The 27,087-nt window shown below is 46.3% G+C and overlaps 1 protein-coding gene and 1 pseudogene across 2 annotated transcripts in view; one reads left to right on the top strand and one right to left on the bottom strand.

The window, feature by feature from the left end:
• Nucleotides 1-27,087, bottom strand: part of LOC148453577 (uncharacterized) — a 63,957-nt gene that overhangs the window by 21,175 nt on the left and 15,695 nt on the right. The window lies entirely within an intron of this gene.
• The window catches only part of LOC148453576 (uncharacterized), a 62,496-nt pseudogene continuing 43,591 nt past the window's right edge, over nucleotides 8,183-27,087 (top strand). The window contains exons 1-5 of the transcript XR_015874902.1: nucleotides 8,183-8,391; nucleotides 8,506-8,554; nucleotides 8,704-8,908; nucleotides 22,308-22,724; nucleotides 22,780-23,172. The product of XR_015874902.1 is annotated as an uncharacterized LOC148453576 (transcript). The remainder of the gene's footprint in view (nucleotides 8,392-8,505; nucleotides 8,555-8,703; nucleotides 8,909-22,307; nucleotides 22,725-22,779; nucleotides 23,173-27,087) is intronic.

The raw sequence follows: 27,087 nt of genomic DNA, 5'->3' as shown, positions 1-27,087 counted from the left end.
AATACAGGGGGAGCAGCTTGTGGTGTCCTGTTATTATTATACAGGGGGAGCAGCCTGTGGTTTCCTGTTAGTATTATTATACAGGGGAAGCGGCCTGTGGTGTCCTACTATTCTAGGAGAGCGGCCTGTGGTGTCCTACTATACAGGGGGAGCGGCCTGTGGCGTCCTACTATACAGTGGGAGCAGCCATGTGGGGTCCTACTATACAGGGGGAGCGGCCTGTGGCGTCCTACTGTACAGGGGGAGCGGCCTGTGGCGTCCTACTGTACAGGGGGAGCGGCCTGTTGCATCCTACTATACAGGGGGAGCGGCCTGTGGCGTCCTTCTATACAGGTTGAGCGACCTGTGGCGTCCTTCTATACAGGTTGAGCGGCCTGTGGCGTCCTTCTATACAGGGGAACGGCCTGTGACGTCCTTCTATACAGGCGGAGAGGGCCTGCGCGCTCTACTATACAGGTGAGTGGCCTGTTTTGTCCTACTATACACGGGGAGCAGCCTGTGTTGTCCTTCTATACAGGGTAAGTGGCCTGTGGTGTCCTACTATACATGGGGAGTGGCCTGTGGTGTACTAATATACAGGGGGAGCGGCCTTTGCTGTCCTACTATACTGGGGGAGTGGCCTATGTTGCAATACTGTACACTGGGAGCAGCTTGTGATGTCCTGTTTTTGTTATACAGGGGGAGCAGCTTGTGGTGTCCTGTTGTTATTATACAGGGGGAGCAGCCTGTGGTGTCCTATTAGTATTATTATAATACAGGAGGAGCAGCCTGTGGTTTCCTGTTAGCATTATTATACAGGGAGAGCAACCAGTGGTGTCCTGTTATTATTATACATGGGGAGCAGCCTGTGTTGTCTTGTTAGTATTATTATACAGGGGGAGTGACCTGTGGTGTCCTGTTATTATTATTATACAGGGGGAACGACCTGTGGTGTCCTGTTAGTATTATTATACAGAGGGAGCAGCCTGTGTTGTCTGGTTATTATTATTATTATTATACAGAGGGAGCAGCCAGTGGTGTCCTGTTAGTATTATTATACAGGGGGAGCAGCCTGTGTTGTCCTGTTAGTATTATTATACAGGGGGAGTGACCTGTGGTGTCCTGTCATAGCAGCAGCTGCAGAGTAATAATAACAGTAATGAGTGGTCAGGGAATAACACATAATAGGTATAACATGTATGTACTGTATATACCATATGATACATAACATGGGCTGGGGAAGGATATAAGGCTGCGCTCCCTGTGGGAGGTATCAGTAGTATTTGGGGCGTGCTATATCACTGCCCTGTTTCTTCGCCAACATCGCGGCTCGCCAGCTGCTGGTTAGGTCGCAATTCAATTATTTCCCTTTCCCTTGCGTGTGGGCGTGTAATACAGCTGGGCGGCGATGAGCTTTTCTGCGCCCCAAGACATATCGTCCCTCCAGCTGCCTCAGGCTGCATTACAGACCGGGCTGCTGTGTTGAACCCAGGTAAGGGGTGGGTGGGGGTAACTAAAACTTAATTAGGGGGCAAATAGAGCAGCAGGGGGGCCCGCTGGCCAGGTAACTGGTGTGTATTAATTTATTACCAGTTATTAATATAGCGCACATATAGTACGCAGTGCTTTACAGAGACTATTTGTCCATTCACATCAGCCCCTGCCCCAGTGGAGCTTACACTCTATATTCCCTATCACATGCTCATACACATACACACTAGGGTTCACATCAGTCCCTTTCGCAATGGAGCTTACACTCTATATTCCCTACCACATGCTCACACACATACATACTAGGGTTCACATCAGTCCCTTTCCCAATGGAGCTTACACTCTATATTCCCCATCACATGGTCACACACATATGCACTAGGGGTCACATCAGTCCCTGTCCCAATGGAGCTTACACTCTATATTCCCTACCACATGCTCACACACATACATACTAGGGTTCACATCAGTCCCTTTCCCAATGGAGCTTACACTCTATATTCCCCATCACATGGTCACACACATACACACTAGGGTTCACATCAGTCCCTGTCCCAATGGAGCTCACACACATACACACTAGGGTTCACATCAATCCCTGTCCCAATGGAGCTTACACTCTATATTCCCTACCACATGCTCACACACATACATACTAGGGGTCACATCAGTCCCTGTCCCAATGGAGCTTACACTCTATATTCCCTACCACATGCTCACACACATACATACTAGGGTTCACATCAGTCCCTTTCCCAATGGAGCTTACACTCTATATTCCCCATCACATGGTCACACACATACACACTAGGGTTCACATCAGTCCCTGTCCCAATGGAGCTCACACACATACACACTAGGGTTCAAATCAGTCCCTGCCCCAGTGGAGCTTACACTCTATATTCCCTACCACATGCTCACACACATACATACTAGGGTTCACATCAGTCCCTTTCCCAATGGAGCTTACACTCTATATTCCCCATCACATGGTCACACACATACACACTAGGGTTCACATCAGTCCCTGTCCCAATGGAGCTTACACTCTATATTCCCTACCACATGCTCACACACATACACACTAGGGTTCACATCAGTCCCTGTCCCAATGGAACTCACACACATACACACTAGGGTTCACATCAGTCCCTGTCCCAATGGAGCTTACACTCTATATTCCCCATCACATGCTCACACACATACACACTAGGGTTCACATCAGTCCCTGTCCCAATGGAGCTCACACACATACACACTAGGGTTCACATCAGTCCCTGTCCCAATGGAGCTTACACTCTATATTCCCTACCACATGCTCACACACATATACACTAGGGTTTACATAAGTCCCTGTCCCAGTGGAGCTTACACTCTATATTCCCTACCACATGCTCACACACATACACACTAGGGTTCACATCAGTCCCTGTCCCAGTGGAGCTTACACTCTATATTCCCCATCACATGCTCACACACATACACACTAGGGTTCACATCAGTCCCTGTCCCAGTGGAGCTTACACTCTATATTCCCTATCACATGGTCACACACACACACTAGGGTTCACATCAGTCCCTGTCCCAGTGGAGCTTACACTCTATATTCCCCATCACATGCTCACACACATACACACTAGGGTTCACATCAGTCCCTGCCCCAGTGGAGCTTACACTCTATATTCCCCATCACATGCTCACACACATACACACTAGGGTTCACATCAGTCCCTGTCCCAATGGAGCTTACACTCTATATTCCCCATCACATGGTCACACACATACACACTAGGGTTCACATCAGTCCCTGTCCCAATGGAGCTTACACTCTATATTCCCCATCACATTCTAACACACATACACACTAGGGTTCACATCAGTCCCTGTCCCAATGGAGCTTACACTCTATATTCCCTACCACATGCTCACACACATACACACTAGGGTTTACATCAGTCCCTGTCCCAATGGAGCTTACACTCTATATTCCCTTCCACATGCTCACACACATACACACTAGGGTTCACATCAGTCCCTGTCCCAGTGGAGCTTACACTTTATATTCCCCATCACATGCTCACACACATACACACTAGGGTTCACATCAGTCCCTGTCCCAGTGGAGCTTACACTCTATATTCCCCATCACATGCTCACACACACACACACTAGGGTTCACATTAGTCCCTTTCCCAATGGAGCTTACACTCTATATTCCCTACCACATGCTCACACACATACACACTAGGGTTCACATCAGTCCCTGTCCCAATGGAGCTCACACACATACACACTAGGGTTCACATCAGTCCCTGTCCCAATGGAGCTTACACTCTATATTCCCCATCACATGCTCACACACATACACACTAGGGTTCACATCAGTCCCTGTCCCAATGGAGCTCACACACATACACACTAGGGTTCACATCAGTCCCTGTCCCAATGGAGCTTACACTCTATATTCCCTACCACATGCTCACACACATATACACTAGGGTTTACATAAGTCCCTGTCCCAGTGGAGCTTACACTCTATATTCCCTACCACATGCTCACACACATACACACTAGGGTTCACATCAGTCCCTGTCCCAGTGGAGCTTACACTCTATATTCCCCATCACATGCTCACACACATACACACTAGGGTTCACATCAGTCCCTGTCCCAGTGGAGCTTACACTCTATACTCCCTATCACATGGTCACACACACACACTAGGGTTCACATCAGTCCCTGTCCCAGTGGAGCTTACACTCTATATTCCCCATCACATGCTCACACACATACACACTAGGGTTCACATCAGTCCCTGCCCCAGTGGAGCTTACACTCTATATTCTCCATCACATGCTCACACACATACACACTAGGGTTCACATCAGTCCCTGTCCCAATGGAGCTTACACTCTATATTCCCCATCACATGGTCACACACATACACACTAGGGTTCACATCAGTCCCTGTCCCAATGGAGCTTACACTCTATATTCCCCATCACATTCTAACACACATACACACTAGGGTTCACATCAGTCCCTTTCCCAATGGAGCTTACACTCTATATTCCCCATCACATGGTCACACACATACACACTAGGGTTCACATCAGTCCCTGTCCCAATGGAGCTTACACTCTATATTCCCTACCACATGCTCACACACATACACACTAGGGTTCACATCAGTCCCTGTCCCAATGGAGCTCACACACATACACACTAGGGTTCACATCAGTCCCTGTCCCAATGGAGCTTACACTCTATATTCCCCATCACATTCTCACACACATACACACTAGGGTTCACATCAGTCCCTGTCCCAGTGGAGCTTACAATCTATATTCCCCATCACATGCTCACACACATACACACTAGGGTTCACATCAGTCCCTGCCCCAGTGGAGCTTACACTCTATATTCCCCATCACATGCTCACACACATACACACTAGGGTTCACATCAGTCCCTGTCCCAGTGGAGCTTACACTCTATATTCCCCATCACATGCTCACACACATACACACTAGGGTTCACATCAGTCCCTGTCCCAATGGAGCTTACACTCTATATTCCCCATCACATGCTAACACACATACACACTAGGGTTCACATCAGTCCCTGTCCCAATGGAGCTTACACTCTATATTCCCCATCACATGCTCACACACATACACACTAGGGTTCACATCAGTCCCTGTCCCAATGGAGCTTACACTCTATATTCCCTATCACATGCTCACACACACATACACACTAGGGTTCACATCAGTCCTTGTCCCAAAGGAGCTTACACTCTATATTCCCTACCACATGCTCACACACATACACACTAGGGTTCATTTTTGTTGGGAGCCAATTAATCTATCAGAATATTTTTGGAGTATGGGAGGAAACCGGAGTACCCGGAGGAAACCAGCGCAAGCACAGGGAGAATATACAAACTCCACACAGTTTGGGCCGAAGTGGGAAATGAACCCACAACCTCAGTGCTGTGAGGCAGTAACGCTAACCATTACACCTTCTCTGCTGCCCAGAGTACCCCTAGTAGTGTCTTCCCCTATCTATTGCCCCTTAGAGTGCCCCCAGTACAGTCCCCACCCTATGTATTGCACCTTAGAGTGCCCCCAGTAGTGTTCCCCCTTATGTATTGCACCTTAGAGTGTCCCCCCTATGTATTTCCCCTTAGAGTGCCCCCAGTACAGTACCCCCCTATGTATTGCACCTTAGAGTGCCCCCAGTAGTGTCCCCCCTATGTATTAACCCTTAGAGCGTCCCCAGAAGTGGTCCCCCATGCCGCTTACAAATACATACTTACCTTAATCCTCGCTCCTGCTCCCGCCGCTGCCGTGCGCACCTGTGTCCTCCCATGCCAGGAGCCTTATAAATGAGAAAATTGTAGACCAGGCCTTTCAGTCCTTAGACCTGTCTGCAGGTGAAGCTTCCCTGGATGTGGTTTGAGCCCTTCGTATTTACGTGGACCGTACCAGCTCCATCAGGAAATCAGATTCGCTCTTTGTGTTATATGGATTTCACAGAAGAGGATGGCCAGCAAACAAACAGACCTTGGCTCGCTGGCTGCGTATGACTATTTATCAGGTCTATACACAGGCTGATCTCCCTGTCCCGAACAAGGTGACAGCACATTCTACTCGGTCTGTGAGATTATTGTGGGTGGATAGACATTGCGCCTTGGCTGAACAGCTGGGCAAGGCAGCCCCTTGGTCTTCCATCAATGCTTTTATCAAATTCTATGCATTTGATACGTTTGCCTCTCAGGATGCTTCCTTTGGACAGCGGATTCTCCTCTCTGCGCAGGAGCGTCCACACCCTTAAGGGAACTGCTTTAGGATGTCCCCAATGTAGTTCCTGTGGACCCTATGGACCTGAAGAAGAAAATAAGATTTATGGTATAACATACCTGATAACCTCTTTTTCTTCGAGGTCCACAGGGCACCCTCCCTGACGCTCCTCACCTCAATTGGAATCTGTTCTTTTTACTTGAATGCCTGTGGCAGAGGGCAGGGTATATACTATGAATTTCCAATAAACCTTTATATCTAAAATGTCGCTATTTTAGCGCAACCTGTCGCACAATAAATAATTGCTTTCCAGCCCATTTGTGGTCCAAAGCACAAAAAGTTATATCATTCAGCAAAAGAAATAATACGCGCTTTGCTCTAGACAATGAGCGCAAATAACAAGGTACAGCCAAATACATACGCTTATAACCCGGATCCAGGTCCCAGTCATCAACCCTGACGTCTGCGGTCATCAAATGGGTATGACTGAGGTCTAGCCCATGGGTGCAATAATATATACCCTTACAAGAAATGATAACACAATAGAGACAGACAAACACTGTTTCATTGGCTCTTTTTCCAGAATGATCTTCTTATTGGACAGTTCATATGGTATCATTAGGGGGATGGCTTGATCTTGTAGCTGTTCCTTTTGTGTAGTCTTCCTGCCAGAGAACTGGTAAACTAGCTAAGACACTTCATACAATGTTTCAATATCTAACCACTATCTCTCTATGATCCATAACTTGCAGATGCATATCGCGATCTCCTTGCCGATGGAACTGGAAATCTGCAAATACACAGTGGTTTAGAAAGACACCAAACATGGTCTGCTTATCATGTGCTAAACCTTAGATATCAAATAACATGTATTTCACAACATTACTGATAAACCTTGAATATTACCATTTAATGCTACGGAACCTTATAGTATACACCTGAGAGATTTACATTATACTTCTAAGTGCATTGGTTTGTTTTATGTGTTATTGTCTATAATAAATCTAATGTGTTATTATTATATACTCTTACCTCACTCCTATTATATAATAACACCTGACAGCACAACCACAATTTCCCCTGACTCCCTGAGCTGAGACTGTCTGTCAGGATGTCTTGTTATCCTGAGCAATAGAGACTCTCTCAGAGACAGCCAGTGGCTGTGACAGTCCCCAGATCCTCAGAGTGTCACTGATTATCCCCCAGGACATGTCTCACCCCACCCTACGCTGCACACACATGGCCGGCAGGCTGGTCACACATGTAACATACATCTGAGGTGCGGTCATTTGTCATTTCATCATTTGTGCAGAGTGACTGATGGGATTCTGTATTGTGTAACCCTTTGTGTGTCCCCTGGGCTGCCTGCTGTCCTATCCCTGTGTTATTAACCTCTTCTGTTCCCTTCCCCCTCCCTTGTTTACTGACACCTCTGTACAGCTGTTACACCCTCTGTTGTGCGCTGATGTGATGACTGAGGAGGTGAAGGGGATCTGTGCTCAGTGCTATTTGGTGTCTTCACCAATACACAGAGTTATACAGTAGTCAGCGAGTGACTGTGAAACACCCAGCAGCCATCCCTGTGTGTCAATAGGACTGAGCAGGGCCCAGAGCCCCATCACGGTGCCTCCACCTCACTCACTGATACATGGGAGACAATGACCAGAAGATCCTGGAACTCGCCAACAAGATCATTCAGCTGCTGACTAGAGAGGAGACTGCTGGGAATGGGACATTATACAGTAACGCGAGGGGATGTGTCTGGGTGATGACTAGAGAGGAGACTGCTGGGAATGGGACATTATACAGTAACACCAGGGGATGTGTCTGGGTGATGACTGGAGAGGTGACTGCTGGGAATGGGACATTATACAGTAACACCAGGGGATGTGTCTGGGTGATGACTGGAGAGGTGACTGCTGGGAATGGGACATTATACCGTAACACCAGGGGATGTGTCTGGGTGATGACTGTACTGTATCATTGTGTCAGGTTCCTATAAGGTGTCAGGATGTGACTGTCTATGTCTCCATGCAGGAGGGGAAGTATATAGAGGAACACAGGGGTCTGTACAAGGATGTGTTGATGGAAAATCACTGGACCCTCACATCACTGGGTAAGAGGAGACTGCCATTTATTGTACAGGGAGAGCAGTTATGGGCCCCCCCTATATACACACATCACCTGATAATCACATATATACACTGTAATCAGTCACTGTGTCTCCTAGAGATGGACCGAGTAACAGAAATACTCCAGAGAGATGTCCCCGTCCTCAGGTAGGTGGGATTTAGGGTCTCGTCAATTTACCCAAGTGATTGTCACTATATGATGTGTAGAGAATCTGTGTGTGTTATACACTGATATTATACTGTTTATTGTCAATTATTGAAACCAAAGATTTTTAAAAAAAAACATTTCTGTTTAGGGTGCAGCTCAGACTAATAAGGTAGAAGATATAGAGGGAGAAGAAGAGACGTATGTGACTGATATGAAGGCAGAAGATACAGAGGGAGAAGAAGAGACGTATGTGACTGATATGAAGGCAGAAGATACAGAGGGAGAAGAAGAGACGTATATGAGGGGTGATCAGCAGTGTAAGGAGGAGAAAATTCCTACAGATAATAGTACAGGTGAGTAATAAAAACTTACAAGAGAAAAATCACATAGTCTCCTTCCTCAGTCACTACAACAATCTCATCCTACACCCTCCACTGTCAGTACAAACTAATGAGGGAGTCGGGAGCCATCAGCCCCTATTATACTCCTGCTCTCCCCTTCACATCATCTCACTCTGTGTTACTAGCCCAGAGATCTGACCAGTCTCCTCCCCACACTCTCTGGTGTATCTCACATACTGAGATGGAGATCACAGCAGGGTGCAGCTAGTATGACCTGTGCGTGATATAATGTATTGACCACTCTGCACTCTGTTACACATACTGAGATGGAGATCCGGAGAGTGTTGAGGACACAGCTGGGTGCAGCTAGTATGACCTGTGTGTGATATAATGTATAGACCATGCCTGCACTCTGTTACACATACTGAGATGGAGATCCGGAGAGTGTGAGGACACAGCAGGATGCAGCTAGTATGACCTGTGTGTGATATAATGTATAGACCATGCCTGCACTCTGTTACACATACTGAGATGGAGATGTGGAGAGTGTGAGGACACAGCAGGATGCAGCTAGTATGTCCTGTGTATGATATAATGTATAGACCATGCCTGCACTCTGTTACACATACTGAGATGGAGATATGGAGAGTGTGAGGACACAGCAGGATACAGCTAGTATGACCTGTGTGTGATATAATGTATAGACCATGCCTGCACTCTGTTACACATACTGAGATGGAGATATGGAGAGTGTGAGGACACAGCAGGGTGCAGCTAGTATGACCTGTGTGTGATATAATGTATAGACCATGCCTGCACTCTGTTACACATACTGAGATGGAGAGTGTGAGGACACAGCAGGATACAGCTAGTATGACCTGTGTGTGATATAATGTATAGACCGTGCCTGCACTCTGTTACACATACTGAGATGGAGATCCGGAGAGTGTGAGGACACAGCAGGATACAGCTAGTATGACCTGTGTGTGATATAATGTATAGACCGTGCCTGCACTCTGTTACACATACTGAGATGGAGATATGGAGAGTGTGAGGACACAGCAGGATGCAGCTAGTATGTCCTGTGTATGATATAATGTATAGACCATGCCTGCACTCTGTTACACTTACTGAGATGGAGATCCGGAGAGTGTGAGGACACAGCAGGATGCAGCTAGTATGTCCTGTGTATGATATAATGTATAGACCATGCCTGCACTCTGTTACACTTACTGAGATGGAGATCCGGAGAGTGTGAGGACACAGCAGGGTGCAGTTAGTATGACCTGTGTGTGATATAATGTATAGACCATGCCTGCACTCTGTTACACATACTGAGATGGAGATACGGAGAGTGTGAGGACACAGCAGGATGCAGCTAGTATGATCTGTGTGTGATATAATGTATAGACCATGCCTGCACTCTGTTACACATACTGAGATGGAGAGTGTGAGGACACAGCAGGATACAGCTAGTATGACCTGTGTGTGATATAATGTATAGACCGTGCCTGCACTCTGTTACACATACTGAGATGGAGATATGGAGAGTGTGAGGACACAGCAGGATGCAGCTAGTATGTCCTGTGTATGATATAATGTATAGACCATGCCTGCACTCTGTTACACTTACTGAGATGGAGATCCGGAGAGTGTGAGGACACAGCAGGGTGCAGTTAGTATGACCTGTGTGTGATATAATGTATAGACCATGCCTGCACTCTGTTACACATACTGAGATGGAGATACGGAGAGTGTGAGGACACAGCAGGATACAGCTAGTATGTCCTGTGTGTGATATAATGTATAGACCATGCCTGCACACTGTTACACTTACTGAGATGGAGATCCGGAGAGTGTGAGGACACAGCAGGATGCAGCTAGTATGATCTGTGTGTGATATAATGTATAGACCATGCCTGCACTCTGTTACACATACTGAGATGGAGAGTGTGAGGACACAGCAGGGTGCAGCTAGTATGACCTGTGTGTGATATAATGTATAGACCATGCCTGCACTCTGTTACACATACTGAGATGGAGAGTGTGAGGACACAGCAGGATACAGCTAGTATGACCTGTGTGTGATATAATGTATAGACCGTGCCTGCACTCTGTTACACATACTGAGATGGAGATATGGAGAGTGTGAGGACACAGCAGGATGCAGCTAGTATGTCCTGTGTATGATATAATGTATAGACCATGCCTGCACTCTGTTACACATACTGAGATGGAGATACGGAGAGTGTGAGGACACAGCAGGGTGCAGCTAGTATGACCTGTGTGTGATATAATGTATAGACCATGCCTGCACTCTGTTACACATACTGAGATGGAGATCCGGAGAGTGTGAGGACATAGCAGGATACAGCTAGTATGTCCTGTGTGTGATATAATGTATAGACCATGCCTGCACACTGTTACACTTACTGAGATGGAGATCCGGAGAGTGTGAGGACACAGCAGGATGCAGCTAGTATGATCTGTGTGTGATATAATGTATAGACCATGCCTGCACTCTGTTACACATACTGAGATGGAGATATGGAGAGTGTGAGGACACAGCAGGGTGCAGCTAGTATGACCTGTGTGACCTGTGTGTGTGATATAATGTATAGACCATGCCTGCACTCTGTTACACTTACTGAGATGGAGATCCGGAGAGTGTGAGGACACAGCAGGGTGCAGTTAGTATGACCTGTGTTTGATATAATGTATAGACCATGCCTGCACTCTGTTACACATACTGAGATGGAGATCCGGAGAGTGTGAGGACACAGCAGGATGCAGCTAGTATGACCTGTGTGTGATATAATGTATAGACCATGCCTGCACTCTGTTACACATACTGAGATGGAGATACGGAGAGTGTGAGGACACAGCAGGATGCAGCTAGTATGACCTTTGTGTGATATAATGTATACACCATGCCTGCACTCTGTTACACATACTGAGATGGAGATATGGAGAGTGTGAGGACACATCAGGGTGCAGCTAGTATGACCTGTGTGTGATATAATGTATAGAGCACTCTGCACTCTGTTAGTAGTGACTGTTTTAGCTCCGTGTAACAACCATTACAGTGTAGCATATAGGTAAGGTCTGAATTCAGTGCAGGAAATCCCAGGTTTAAGCCCAGATGTTGCACCCATAGTACATAACATGTCATAAAAGAGAGAATCTGGGGGAAGTGTATGACGCCTTAGAGAGAGATACAGAGGAGAAATTGCCCACAGCAGCCAATCAGCTTCTAGCTATCATTATCAAGTACAGTAAAATGACAGAAGCTGATTGGTTGCTAAGGGCAACTTCTCCACAAACCTTCTATAAGGTTTGGTACATCTCCCCCTTTGTAATTTTTAGTGATTACTCCCCGGCCAGTGTTACTCCTACACCCTAATCCTCCTCCATGAAAAAAAAAAATCACCAAATATATGATGAAGTCATTGGCCGCCATTAAATATAGGTCGATGTTTCTGAGGATGCGAGGAGAAATCCAATGAAAGCTCCATCTACGCGGCTGTTTGACGGGCTTAGTTCGGCACTAATAGCCTCGCAGCCGGCACTTTAGTCGGAGAATGCCGATTCTCATGACTATATACCCAGGTTAAGTTGTGAGAACTGGCATTCTCTGACTTAGCACCACGCTGAATTTAATTGCTCCAGGAGCTCCCACAATCGCGGCCACTGACTGTATGGAGATATTTGGGTACAGCCAGGCATGTCTTATTATAGTTACACAGTATGAGATAGTGGGGTACAGCCAGGCACATCTTATTATAGTTTCACAGTATGGAGATGTTGGGGTACAGCCGTGCACGTCTTATTATAGTTACACAGTATGGAGATGTTGGGGTACAGCTTGGCACGTGTTATTATAGTTACACAGTATGAGATGTTGGGGTACAGCCGGGCACGTCTTATTATAGTTACACAGTATGGAGATGTTGGGGTACAGCCGGGCACGTCTTATAGTTACACAGTATGGAGATGTTGGGGTACAGCCGGGCACGTCTTATTATAGTTACACAGTATGGGGATGTTGGAGTACAGCCGGGCATGTCTTATTATAGTTACACAGTATGGAGATGTTGGGGTACAGCCGGGCACGTCTTATTATAGTTACACAGTATGGAGATGTTCGGGTACAGTCGGGCACGTCTTATTATAGTTACACAGTATAGAGATGTTTGGGTACAGCCGGGCACATCTTATTATAGTTACACAGTATGGAGATATTGGGGTACAGCCGGGCACGTCATATAGTTACACAGTATGGAGATGTTGGGGTACAGCCGGTCACGTCTTATTATAGTTAAACAGTAGGGGATGTTGGGATACAGCCGGGCACATCTTATTATAGTTACAAAATATGGAGATGTTTGGGTACAGCCGGGCACGTCTTAACGTCTTATTATAGTTACACAGTATGGAGATTTTGGAGTACAGCCGGGCACATCTTATTATAGTTACACTGTATGGAGATGTTGGGGTATAGCCGGGCACGTCTTATTATAGTTACATAGTATGGTGATGTTGGGGTACAGCCGGGCACGTCTTATTATAGTTACGCAGTATGGGAATGTTGGGGTACAGCCGGGCATGTCTTATTATAGTTACACAGTATGAGATGTTGGGGTACAGCCGGGCATGTCTTATTATAGTTACACAGTATGGGAATGTTGGGGTACAGCCGGGCACGTCTTATTATAGTTACACAGTATGGGAATGTTGGGGTACAGCCGGGCATGTCTTATTATAGTTACACAGTATGGGAATGTTGGGGTACAGCCGGGCATGTCTTATTATAGTTACAGTATGGGAATGTTGGGGTACAGCCGGGCATGTCTTATTATAGTTACACAGTATGAGATGTTGGGGTACAGCCGGGCATGTCTTATTATAGTTACACAGTATGGAGATGTTGGGGTACAACCGGGCACGTCTTATTATAGTTACACAGTATGGAGATGTTGGGGTACAGCCGGGCATGTCTTATAGTTACACAGTATGGAGATGTTGGGGTACAGCCAGGCACGTCTTATTATAGTTACACAGTATGGAGATGTAGGGGTACAGCCGGGCACGTCTCATTATAGGTACACAGTATGGAGATGTTGGGGTACAGCCGGGCACCTCTTATTATAGTTACACAGTATGGAGATGTTGGGGTACTGCCAGGCACGTCTTATTATAGTTACACAGTATGGAGATGTTGGGGTACAGCCGGGCACGTCTTATTATAGTTACACAGTATGGAGATGTTGGGGTACAGTTGGGCATGTCTTATTATTAGTTACACATTATGAGATGTTGGGGGTATAGCCAGGCACGTCATATTATAGTTACACAGTATGGAGATGTTGGGGTACAGCCGGGCACGTCTTATTATAGTTACACAGTATGGAGTTGCTGGGGTACAGCCGGGCACATCTTAGTATAGTTACACAGTATGGAGATGTTGGGGTACAGCCGGGCACGTCTTATAGTTACACAGTATGGAGATGTTGGGGTACAGCCGGGCACGTCTTATAGTTACACAGTATGGAGATGTAGGGGTACAGCCAGGCACGTCTAATAGTTACACAGTATGGAGATGTAGGGGTACAGCCAGGCACGTCTTATAGTTACACAGTATGGAGATGTTGGGGTACAGCCGGGCACGTCTTATTATAGTTACACAGTATGGAGATGTTGGGGTACAGTTGGGCACGTCTTATTATAGTTACACAGTATGGAGATGTTGGGGTACAGTTGGGCACGTCTTATTATAGTTACACAGTATGGAGATGTTGGGGTACAGCCGGGCACGTATTATTATAGTTACACAGTATGGAGATGTTAGGGAACAGCCGGGCACATCTTATTATAGTTACACAGTATAGTATAGTTATGCAGGGACACTAATTCCTATATAATTATTCTTTCTTCTTCAGGGTCCATAGGCTCCACAGGGAGACCTTGGGGTATACCTGGATCTGGATCCCGGGCACCAGACAGTTAAAAGTTTTTCTCCCAGGATGCACTGAACCATCGACCTCTATACCCTGCGACCGAGCCAGAGGCACCTCAGTTCTAGTTGTGCCCAGCCATAGTCGGGTCACTGTTTGCGCAGGGGGGCTGATTAGCAGCCACAAAGTTATTTTATTTTTATGTGTTGATAGTTTTTTTCTTTTCACTCTTCAGAGCGGCAGCGTCGGACTGTCCATAGGCCGTCTACGCTGCCGCTCCTTCACCCCGCCGGTGCTGTGACGCCAGTACAGGTCTGGGGATCTCGGCGGGACTCCGGAGTTTGTGCCAGCCAGACTCTGCGGGACTCCCTGGACTGCTGCCGGATCTACAGGGACAAGTAAGAGCGGATCACCATTTGTGGTGATCTGCGTGTTAAGCAGTCTGTACCTCCAGTCTCTGGGGACATTCCGGAGGTGCTGGCAGTGGCAGCAGGCCCCTCATACCCTGCATGTCCACTAGACCACCAGGGATTTGAAACTGGTAGCGGGAACCAAGGTCTGGCATTGCGGAGCTTTTCTCCTCCTATGGCCACGCCCCCTTTGAGGTCTCTGGCAGCCTTTTTCTCTGGTGGATTGCAGATCTCTCTGGACAAGCGTGCAGACAAGATGGCTGTCCTCTGCGGGCGGTAGCTGCGATGAGCTTGGGGGAATTAAATGGGCGTTAGCTGCAGCCGGGACCTGGGGGGGGTAGTGGGCGTTAGCTCCTGCCGGGCGGGAATTAGCGGCAGTGGTGCAGGCGTTAGGACCCGTGGGAGGTAGCAACACACAACACACAGATGCTCAGATCTGAAAGATCTGTGATACCTGCATCTGTGTTTAAATAAACAAACACAGAAGCAAAATACGGGATCAGTAAAGGTGCGTACACACTGTGCGATCAGGAAAGACAGTACGAGTACGACATTGTAATCGTACCGTTGTTCCTGATTGCCTTCACTGAACGATCCGTCCCTGGTTCTGGAAATACAGGGCAAAAAAGTGTAGGGTCCCCCTGGATTTACCAGAACCAGCACCGGACCGTTTCTAGCAGGGGGGGTGATGCTACAGCCAGGGAAGCCCTTTCACTGAGCCCCCCAGTCAAAGCATCAGCCCAGGCCGGGGATCCCTGGAGAGCTGGCGACCCCAGGGCAGCCCGGGGCTATCCACGGCACCCCTGGCCGTGGATAGTGTGGTGCAATTAAAGTTAAAATATTGGCTTTTGCTGCAGAACTACAGTACCCAGCAAGCCTCCCCTGCATGCTGGTACTTGGAGAACCATAGCAAAAGCAATATTAAAAGACCACAGAACACAAAGTTAAATTTTATGAAAACTAACATGCGCACACACGCGTACTCACTATCTCACATACTCACCTATGTATCCCTGTAGCCAATCTGTCCTCTTCTCCAGTAGACAATCCAATGGAGTACCTGTAATAAAAAATCCATACTCTCCTCCTCCTATACGTGGATCTGTCTTCTTCGTTCCAAAGTAGGCAATCCCAGGGTCTTGGCAAAAGAAAAACACAACACGAACATTAGTAGTGTACTCTAAGGACACTACACATTCAATTTTTAACATAAATGCATAGGGCCATATTCAGAGGCAGAAAGTCCGTGGTCAGACTGTTCACCATAATCGCCGTTTTTCAATGGGATAAAGTATCGGGCGCGTGCACGCTTATCCCCGTTTTCAATTAGGAATCGGCGAAAACGGGATCCGGCGGAAAGGTAAGTTTCAGTCCTGCCACTTTTGGGGAAATCTTCCTGTCACCCACCAAAAGATGATCTGACATGGGGGATCACTATGGGTACCCCGATTTGGCATGCTGAAGGTAATGGGGGGTTTTTAAACAGCCGCGGAAGGTGCATTAATGTGTCTTTGAAGAAGTGGTGAAGAATAGCATTTAGCTTTCTTTTTTTTGTAAAAATAACTAGTCCCATCAAATTTTGGGTACATGTAAATGGGTGCAAGCATATTTTTAAGTCCCTAAAATGATTTTTAAAAATTCTTCAAAAATCCACCTGCTGCAACCACCTGCATTCTAGAAAACACCTGCCGCATACTTAGGGACCCCCCTGAGTCAATTTCGCTAGTTTTTAAGTTTGTCCCCCAAGTTTTTTTTTTCCGCCCCCAAAATGAAACCACTTTTTTTTGGGCTGTCCTACGCTTGTTTTTTAAAAAAAATTTTTACACAGATTAAGGGGACATTCCAAAGGCTGCAGGGTACTTTTTTTAAATTCTATACCCCAATTCTGCAATTTTTTTCGCCACCTATGCAGTGGTGAAAACTTATCCCTGTTTTTTTACATAGACTTTTCGCACGTGCGAAAAGTCTTTAAAATTGAATATGGGGATAAGTGAAAATGACATCGGGGATGAATTATCATCGATAACGGACTCTTCGCTCCAAACTGAATGGCCCATAGATGGATCTCACTGATGCGCCCGTGCATTTGTGACATATTGATTTTATTTTCTCAGGTGCATGCCCAGTACCGGTGAGCCCTCTGTAGCCCGCTGCTGCCCCTCCGCACCCATGCTGCTGTCGCTACCCGCACACCTACAGCCCACCCCTGCAGCCGACTCTCGCCTCCTGTGTGCCGGCCCCTCTTCCACCTGCAGCTAGTGTACCATTTTGTTGCCCTTCTCCCCTACAGGTGGCCCAGTTTGCTTCTCCAAACCCTGATCGTTAATACATTTTAAAAAAGCAATGAAATTCCATAGACAAAAAACCTTAAGGTTTCACATGTCCCATTAGGGCTTCTTAGACATGATCTGAAATTTCACAAAACCTACATAATTTCTGCCACTCAAACTGCAATGAAATTACGATCATTAAGGCTGACTCCTTAATTGACGTGTTCCTTGCGTAATACAGATATGGTATGCCATGACACCCTGTGGTTAACGTCAGATTCAGCACTCTCACAGAATGAGATTGCTGTCACTCACAAAATGGTGGAGCTGCTAATTCACAGAATTGTGTGCTCAATTGGAATACACCAACCAGCCATCATTCTCTCTCTGGGTATCCCGCAAATATTGCAGTCTACTCCTGGGCCTCAAACTGTTGCTCCCTATCGGGGGTTATCACTCTATATGCAATCCCCTACGGTACCACAACAATCTGTCATTTCCTTCCAGGGGACTTACGCAAGCTGTGCAACCACCCTGGGTGAATGTTTTCTCTAGATCAGTTCAGAGTTTGGCAGCTTCGTCTATGGCTTGTCAGACCATGTTGCAGAACGAAAGACCTCAGAAGGCATCTAAACGTCCTGCATTGTCATCCCAGTGTACTCAACTCTCAGACACGGACTTGTCATCAGATGATGGGGAAATGGCTGGGGTGTCTGATTTGGATTCCCCTGCACTGGAGGTGGAACCCAAATCAGCTATTAATGTTCCAGCATTGGTAAGGGTGGTCCGATCCATACTAGATATAGAGGATAACGTTCCTGCCCCTAAATCCAAATACCCTGAGTTTAAACAGGCTACGGTGACTTTGGCAGTTTTCCCTCTTTCTGACCAGCTGGCAAACCACATGGCGGAGGCCTGGCAATCGCCTGGTAAGAGGTATCAACTGCAAAAGTATTTGGCCTCGTGTTATCCGTTCCCTGAGGGTCATTGCAAGAAGTGGAAATCACCACCCGCGGTGGATTCTCATGTTACTCACCTGATTAAGAGCACTACTCTGCCTATGCCTTCCATTTCTTCTCTGAAGTATTCTACAGACTGGAAGGTGGAGACGTGCCTGAAATCAATTTACTCTCTCTCTGGAGCTGTGGCCCGTCCGTCCATGGCTATCTCTTGGGCGGCTAAGGCCATTGACAGCTGGGCAAATGTGCTGGAGGACACCTTCCCCAAGGGAGGCCCCTGAGGCTCAAAGGTCTCTAGTGGGCCACATGATGGATGCAGCCACCTATATTGGTGAGGCTGCTTTGGATGCCAGCTTACTGACCTCCAGAGTCTTGGCCGCAGTCGTGTCTGCTCGCTGCTCTTTGTGGTTACACTCCTGGACGGCGGATGCTGATTCCAAAAAGGTCCTGGAGGCCTTGCCCTTCAATGGAGAGATATTGTTTGGCCCAGACCTGGACAAAATTGTGGACACTGGCAAAATCTAAGTCAGCTTTTCTGCCATTTGCATGAAAGGCTTTTTGCCATTTGCTCCTTCAAAGGCTAGAACCTCTTCCTTTTGGTCCTTTCGTTCTCAAGGAAAGCCCAAAGGACAGTCTTTCCCTAGACAATCAGCAGCCAAGTCGACCTCTAAGCCTAGAAACAGGCCTGGGGTGCTAGAGGCCCTACTCCCTACAGAGGATAAACCCTCAGCCTGATGGGACGGGCCTCCCTCTGGGGGATCCCAGGGTGGGAGGCTGACTTCTTCAGTTTGCCCAGTATTGGAGTCACCCAACCAAGGATGCATGGGTAAAAGAAGTGGTCTCTCAGGGGTATGCCCTCTCATTTTCATCAAAGACCTCCCCACCAGTTTTTCTGCAGGAGCCCTCCTCTAGACAAGACCAAGGCCTTACAGATTCAGGAAGCCATAGAGTCCTTACTGAAAGCAGGGGTTATTGTTACAGTTCCACTATCTCAGCATGGGACTGGTTACTACTGTACTCTGTTTCTGGTTCAAAAGCCGAATGGGTCTCATCGGCCTACCTCAAATCTCTGAACAAGTTCCTCAGGGTGCCCAGGTTCAGGATGTAAACTTTCCAGGGTCAGGATGTAAACTTTACGGTCCATCATACTGGCTATGGAACCTGGGGATTACATGGTTATCACTGGACATTCAGGATGCATACCTACATGTCCCCATAATGCCTTCCCACCAGCATTATCTGTGGTTTACTATACTTCAACAACACTTTCTGTTTCGGGCACTGCCCTTTGGCCTTTCCATGGCTCCAAGGGTATTTACCAAAATTATGGTGGTCATGGCAGCCCACCTACGGAGTCGGGGTATACAACTCCAGCCGTACCTAGGCGACCACCTGTAGTTGGCGGGCTCTCCAGAGGTACTTCAGCAACACTTGCACCTGACGATTGCTTGTCTATAAGCACACGGGTGGCTGATCAATTGGAAAAAGTCCTCATTCCCTCACAGAGAATGGTTAATTTGGGAGCCTTTCTGGATTCTCATCAGCAGAGGATTTTTCTTACTCCGGAAAAGATCTCTCTGCAACTGTGGGTACGCAATTGCCTGCTCTGTCGCCGGGTGTCGGTACACTCAGCAATGCAGGTTTTAGGATCCGTGGTGTCCACATTCGATGTGGTGGAATATGCCCAGTTCCATTCAAGGCCCCTGCAAGGGCTGATACTATCCAAGTGGAATGGATTACCCCACCAAATCAGGACTCAGACACTGGTGCACCTGTCTCTGTCTTGATGGCTGCAGACAAATCATCTCACCAAGGGTCGCCCCTTTTGGATCCCAGACTGGGTACTTCTCACAACGTATGCCAGTGTTTCAGGGCTGTTGGACAGCGGAGGAAGCATTCCTTCCAATCAACATATTGGAACTTCAGGCTGTGTACAGGGACCTCAGGATGACAAGACACGTTTTTCACGGATAAGCCGTACAGGTTCAGTCTGACAATGCCACTACGGTGGCTTACTTCAACCATCAAGGAGGCACTCGAAGTTGGGCAGCAATAACAGAAGTGTCATGCATCCTGACTTGGGCAGAGAGTCACTTCCCGGCCATCTCAGCAGTGTTCATTATGGGAGTCCTCAATTGGGAAGCAAACTTCCTCAGCCGTTCACTACGTGCATCCAGGGGAATGGTCTCTTCACCAAGAGGTGTTTCAACTCCTAGTGGACAAATGGGACCTCCCAGAGGTCAACCTCATGGCCTCCCATCACAATCACAGTGTGCAGGTCCAAGACAAGAGATGCCAACGCAAGCTTAGTGGACGGTCTGTCAGTGAAGTTTGCGTACCTGTTTCCTCCAGTATTCCTGGTTCCTCGGGTTCTTCGGAAATTCAAGCAAGACTGAGGCATGGTCCTGCTGGTGGCTCCAGCTTTGCCCAGATGTCATTGGTAATCAGATCTTTGGAGTCTCTCCATCGACACTCCGTTCCTACTGCCTCAACGTCCGGACCTGTTGTCTCTGGGTCCTTGTCTTTACCCAGACCTGGATCGTCTGTCTTTGATGGCGTGGCTCTTGAGACATCCATCTTAACATCTTAAGGTCCGAGGGATTCTCTAGCTCGGTCATTAGCATGATGCCTCAAGCACATAAGCCAGGATCTACCTCAGAGTGTGGCATACATATTTTTAGTGGTGTTGTACAAGGGATTCGACCCTCAAGTGTTAGGTATTTCCATAACATTAGCATTCCTTCAATCTGGTTTGGACCTCGGCCTCCGTCCTGGCCTCGTTGAAAGTGCATGTCTCTGCACTATCTGTGTGGTTCCAACGAAGGATAGCTCCGCTCCTGGATATCCACACCTTTTTCCAGGGTGTTCTCCGGATTCAACCTCCCTTTGTCCCTCTGGTGGCTCCTTGGGATTTGGTGGTAGTTCTTCAGGCCCTCCAGGGCCCTCCATTTAAACCACTAGATTCGGTGGAAAGTAAGTGGTTAATGGCTACTCTATTTCTTATGGCAATTGCATCAGAATTGTGGGCGCTCTCCTGTTGTCCTCCCTTTCTGATATTGCAGCAGGATAGTGCTGTGCTTCGCACTCGCCCTGAGTTTATTCCTAAAGTGGTTTCTAATTTCCACATTAATCAGGAAATTATAGGACTTTCTGTCACCTGATCTCTCAGTGGGTGAGACCTCCTTGGATGTGGTCCGTGCTCTCAAAATTTATGTGCTGGACCAGTTCCCTTTGGAAATTGGAATCCTTATTTGTGCTCTTTGGATTTCAGCCAGCAAACAAACATTGGCTAGATGGCTTCGTATAACTATCTCAGAGGCTTACACACAGGCAGGCCTGCCTGTTCTGGCTTCTGTTAAAGCTCATTCTACTCGGTCTGTGGGCCCCTCGTGGGCAGTCTCCCTGTGGAGCCTATGGACCCTGAAGAAGAAAATGAGAGTTATGGTAAGAACATACCTTGGTTAACTCTTTCTTCAAAGTCCATCGGGTCCTCAGGGCACCCGCCCTGACGCACCTGGGTTCATGTGGGTTGTTGTGTTGGTCACCAGTTTTCCATTTCCCCTGTGAGTGTGATTTTCGAGTGTTCCAGTCTTCTCTCTTTTTTCACCTCTGGCCTTTGACTACTTACCAACTGAGGTGCCTCGGGGGCGGGGTATAGAGGAGGATGGTCCAGTGCATCCTGGGATCAAAGCTTTTAACTGCGTGGTGCCCGGGATTCAGATCCAGCTAAACACCAAGGTCTCCCTCTAGACCCTATGGACTTTGAAAGAGCGTTAACCAAGGTAAGTTCTCACCATAACTCTCATTGTTCCCAACAGATGGACACAGCAGCAGGAATAACTCGGGGAGACGTCTCATATTATCTCCAGATGGTGACCTAGATAATAACTTCTCACAGCACTCTCCAGGAGAAAACCCCATTATCCCCAGTATACATCCAGCATCTCACAGTGCAGATATATCATCTGATCTCTCTAACCATGAGGAATGTTCCTCTGATAATCCCAGTAGTGTTACACACAGCTCAGCTCATACAGGTGATAATCCATTGTCATGTTCTGAATGTGGGAAAGGTTTTACCAAGCAGATCAGTCTTTCTATACATCAGAAAAGAGTTCATGCAGCTGAGAGGCCTTTTCTGTGTTCTGAGTGTGGGAAATGTTTTACACTGAAAGGAGCTCTTACTAGACATACAAAGATTCACACAGATGAGAGACCATTTACATGTTCTGACTGTGGGAAATATTTTTTGCAGCGGGGAACACGATGTACATCAGAGAACTCACACAGGTGAGAAATGTTTTACACAGAAATAAAACCTTGTTATACATCAGAGACGTCACACAGGTGAGAAACCTTTTTCATGTTCTGAGTGTGGGAAATGTTTTAGAGAGAAATCAGATCTTTTTATACATCAGAGACAGCACACAGGTGAGAAACCATTTCCATGCTCCGAGTGTGGGAAATGTTTTACAGAGAAATCACGTCTTGTTAGACATCAGAGAATGCACACAGGTGAGAAACCATATCCATGCTCAGAGTGTGGGAAATGTTTTACATGTAAATTGTTTCTTGTTACACATCAGAGAAGTCACACAGGTGAGAAACCATTTCCATGTCCTGAGTGTGGGAAATGTTTTACATGTAATTTGTTTCTTGTTACACATCAGAGAAGTCACACAGGTGAGAAACCATTTCCATCCCATGAGTTTGGGAAATGTTTTACAAATAAATCCACTCTTTTTAGTCATCAGAAACGTCACACAGGAGAAAAACAATGTGTATGAGCGTCTAGAAATATATAGAAATTGCAGCGGTATTTGCAGTACTGTAATATTATTGGAAATTATCAGAACAAGCATAAATACAATGTTAGCCTAGCTTGCTGTCCCTGCTTAGTGAAGAATAAATGACATTTACATTATCACACTATGGGCCTGATTCAGCAGCGGAAGCAAAAGCAGCTGCAGTCTCTTACAGATCGCAGGTGCTAATTTATGCTAATGCCGATTCACAGCTGCCATAACCACGCCCACTGCTGCCTTCTCATTATAATCCAATGTCACCTTTCTGTGTAATCATCGGTATCATCGCTGCACATCAAGCAGTCACACAGCATTTACATCAGGTCTGACCAGCCGAAAAAACACTGCAGCTCTCCTGACATGCAGAGATCTCATGCTGCAGCTGCCATCGCTATGGCTCATTTATACACACCTGCAGGACATGGCGATCACACGGACAGACACGCCCATGACATGGCGATAACACGGACAGACACGCCTGCAGGACATGGCGATCACATGGACAGACACACCCATGACATGGCGCTCACACAGACAGACACGCCTATGACATGGCGATCACACGGACAGATGCCTGCAGTTTTCTGTCCACCCCCCTATTACCTCCTCCAAACGCTGTCACCCTGCAACTCACTTTGTGATGTATTCCTCTGTGCATCCGTAATCGCAATGTGATCACTGTGTGTGCGCAGTTTGACTTATACACAGGTGTGATGGCAAACATTCGCTCTATCTGCGTAACTATTGTCATTGTGTCCTCTGCTGAATAAGCCCCTATATACTAATATATTATACTTTATTATATATCCACACGGATGTCACCAACATAGGGCTCCAACAGGTTCCTCATGTAATGGCTTTCAGTTTCCTTATTCTATCAGATCAGAGGTTCCCAAACTCCGCTATTACAGGCCAGGTTTTTAAGGATATTGACACATGTCAATTGGTACCTAAGTCATTATGATTTAAGCATTTGAACTCAAGCATGGATATCCTTAAACCCTGGCCTGTAATGGGGGAGTTTGGTAAGTTCTATATTAGATTATTATTGTGCTATTGGTCTATTTGTGCAGTAACAAGACCACATGATGTAATATAGGGACATAACTAATCTGTCACCATGACTATGTGCTGGGGATGTAATATGGGAAGTGGGAAACTATGACATCATGTGATGACTGGGCTGTAAGTGACGGGGTGAGATGGGCGATATAATGACATCTGTAACCTCTGATTTTATCTCACTGGATCGTATTCTCTGGTTGGGTTTCCTGGTAAATGGATCTCTAATCTCCTTACAGCAGTCTGATGTCTTGTTCCTTCTAATTAGATTCCCTTTAACCTACTATTTACATTATTCCAAAAGATAAGGACATTAATATCATGATCCCTTATGTAATTCATACATTATTAGATAATGTAGTTAGTGTTGGGACACAGGAAGCTGCTGGTCCTGGTATAAACCACTAACAGTAATGTCCATTAAGTGCATCAGGCTCCCGATATCCCCAGCAGAATACAGATGTGAGCAGGGTACGTAGTAATGGAGGAATAATACAGGGACATCACAGGATAAGTAGGATCAGTACAGATTGTCCTCAGTATGTCCTGCACTGTCTCACCCCCCACAGTGGTGGCACCACCAGTAACGTGCAGGGTCAGGAGATGAGGATTATTTGGTAGTGAGGAAATCACAGAAAGGACAATACAAGCTTTGTTATAAACCTACAAATATATGAGATAAAGAGTTTGGTAACAAGTAAGAAAACCAAAAGCTGCACGGACCTGTCTGATGTCCATGTGGGGTAACACAACTGCGTGTGGCGCTTGTTTGTTAGTATTTCCCACACTTTTTGACCTGAACGTTTTTGTACATTGTTAGTAAAGCTGGAATAGTGATCAGTTGTCCTCTCGGTGGTGCACATGTTCTGTGACGGCTGTCATGGAGAAAATATAATTTCCCTTTTGAGCAAAAGCATTTGTAAGAAGTGAATTATGCTATTAAAATAACCTTGCAATGATTATAAGTGATACCAATATTCATAGGCAATATTACCATATATATCTGATCTAGAATTAATGTTAATAAAACATAACATATAGAAAATGAACATTATAGAGATTTATGTATTTTACACTTCCAAGAGGAGAAGATGCCAATAAAGCTGAGTGATGTATAAATCATGTATCTGAGACTCACATAAACCTGTGACCGTCTGAGAGCCCATAGATAAGAGCTGTCCTGGTGGGTCACACCATTGAATAAGCACAATCACAATGAACACCCTGCTGTACAAGATCCCGCATGTAAGATAACCAGCCCTGTGTGACCAAGTGACTTCATTTCTTGATGTTGTGGAGAGACACCAAACCAAGCTGGCATGGTGTTAGTTGAGAACCCATAGATGAGAGCTTATCTGGTGGGTCACACCAATGACTAAGCACAATCACAATGACCACCCTGCTGTACAAGATCCCAAGTGTGAGATAACAGCCCTGTGTTACCATCTGAGAGCCCATAGATAAGAGCTGCTCTGGTGGGTCACACCAATGACTAAGCACAATCACAATGACCACCCTGCTGTACAAGATCCCACGTGTGAGATAACCAGCCCTATGTGACCAAGTGACTTCATTTCCTGATATTGTGGTGAGAAGCCAAACCAAGCTGGCATGGTGTTATCTGAGAACCCAGCCCCTGTATGATGTATGAGACATTCCTGGGATCCAAGAGGACTCTGAGCCTATGAACATTGAGTTATAGTCTGGGACATTTGCATACAAGCAATAGGAATACCTATATGCCAATGACTGCTGACTTGTAATTCCCTGTAATAGAAACATCATATAAAAATGTATATTTGCCTGGTGCACAAGTTATATTTAAGTTTAATATCGGGATAGTAGATTTGTACCTGCAGCTCTGTGCAGCCCCTCCTGGGTGACTCAGATGCCTGATGAATCTGTATCATACAGAGAAACGCGTTAGTCAGACTTCAAGCACAGACCCCAGACCCAATTGTGGTTGTGGGAACTTCATCAGTCATCACCTAAACAGTGGCTAAAGCTACAGACCACCATCTGATGATGATGTAATACCTCATTTGTCTGGTCCAACTCAAGTCCTAATCATTCAAACATCAGCAATATAGGAGTCACCCAGGAGGGACTGCACAGAGCTGGAGGCACAAATCCAAAACCCTGGGTATCCTACTGCCGGTTACATTGGACTATTCACAGAGGACACTGTAATATTACATGTACTCTGCCTACCTGCAGGTCATTATTATGTGAGACATCAAGTGACTCTGACACAAACAACCTATTGGTCAGGTTCTTATATCTACTGGTTATAAATGTATGTTTTCTATATTTGAACAATATGTACTATATGTTTTCTATGCTAAATGTGAATAAATGTTATTGTTAGATATACCCTATTGAACAGTATTTAAATACTAATCATCAATACTTTTGCGCTGTTTTTTTAATATATTTATGCTCTACATGATCTCAGGTGACCTCCTGATTTTGTACAGCAGCAAATGTATATGAAGATATTTTATATCCCATAGTTAATTCTAATTGGGGTATAACAATATCTGTGTGCCCTATATAATTCACATCTTTCCTGTAGGACACGGAAGTGACACCAGGTAGCACAGTCCTTTAGTTTCTTTATTCCTATGTGGAAGGAGTTGGGAATCTCCAGGTAATCAAAGTTTGTATGAAATGGAATTGCTGACCCAAGATATACTGAAAGGGCTGATGTAGCCTGGAGCAGACTTAATGA

The sequence above is a fragment of the Taudactylus pleione genome, unplaced genomic scaffold, assembly GCF_031769625.1.
Source record: "Taudactylus pleione unplaced genomic scaffold, aTauple2 ptg001127l, whole genome shotgun sequence".
Taxonomy (NCBI): Eukaryota; Metazoa; Chordata; class Amphibia; order Anura; family Myobatrachidae; genus Taudactylus; species Taudactylus pleione.
Note: the sequence above shows the minus strand (reverse complement) of the source record. Positions and strands in the feature narration are given on the sequence as shown.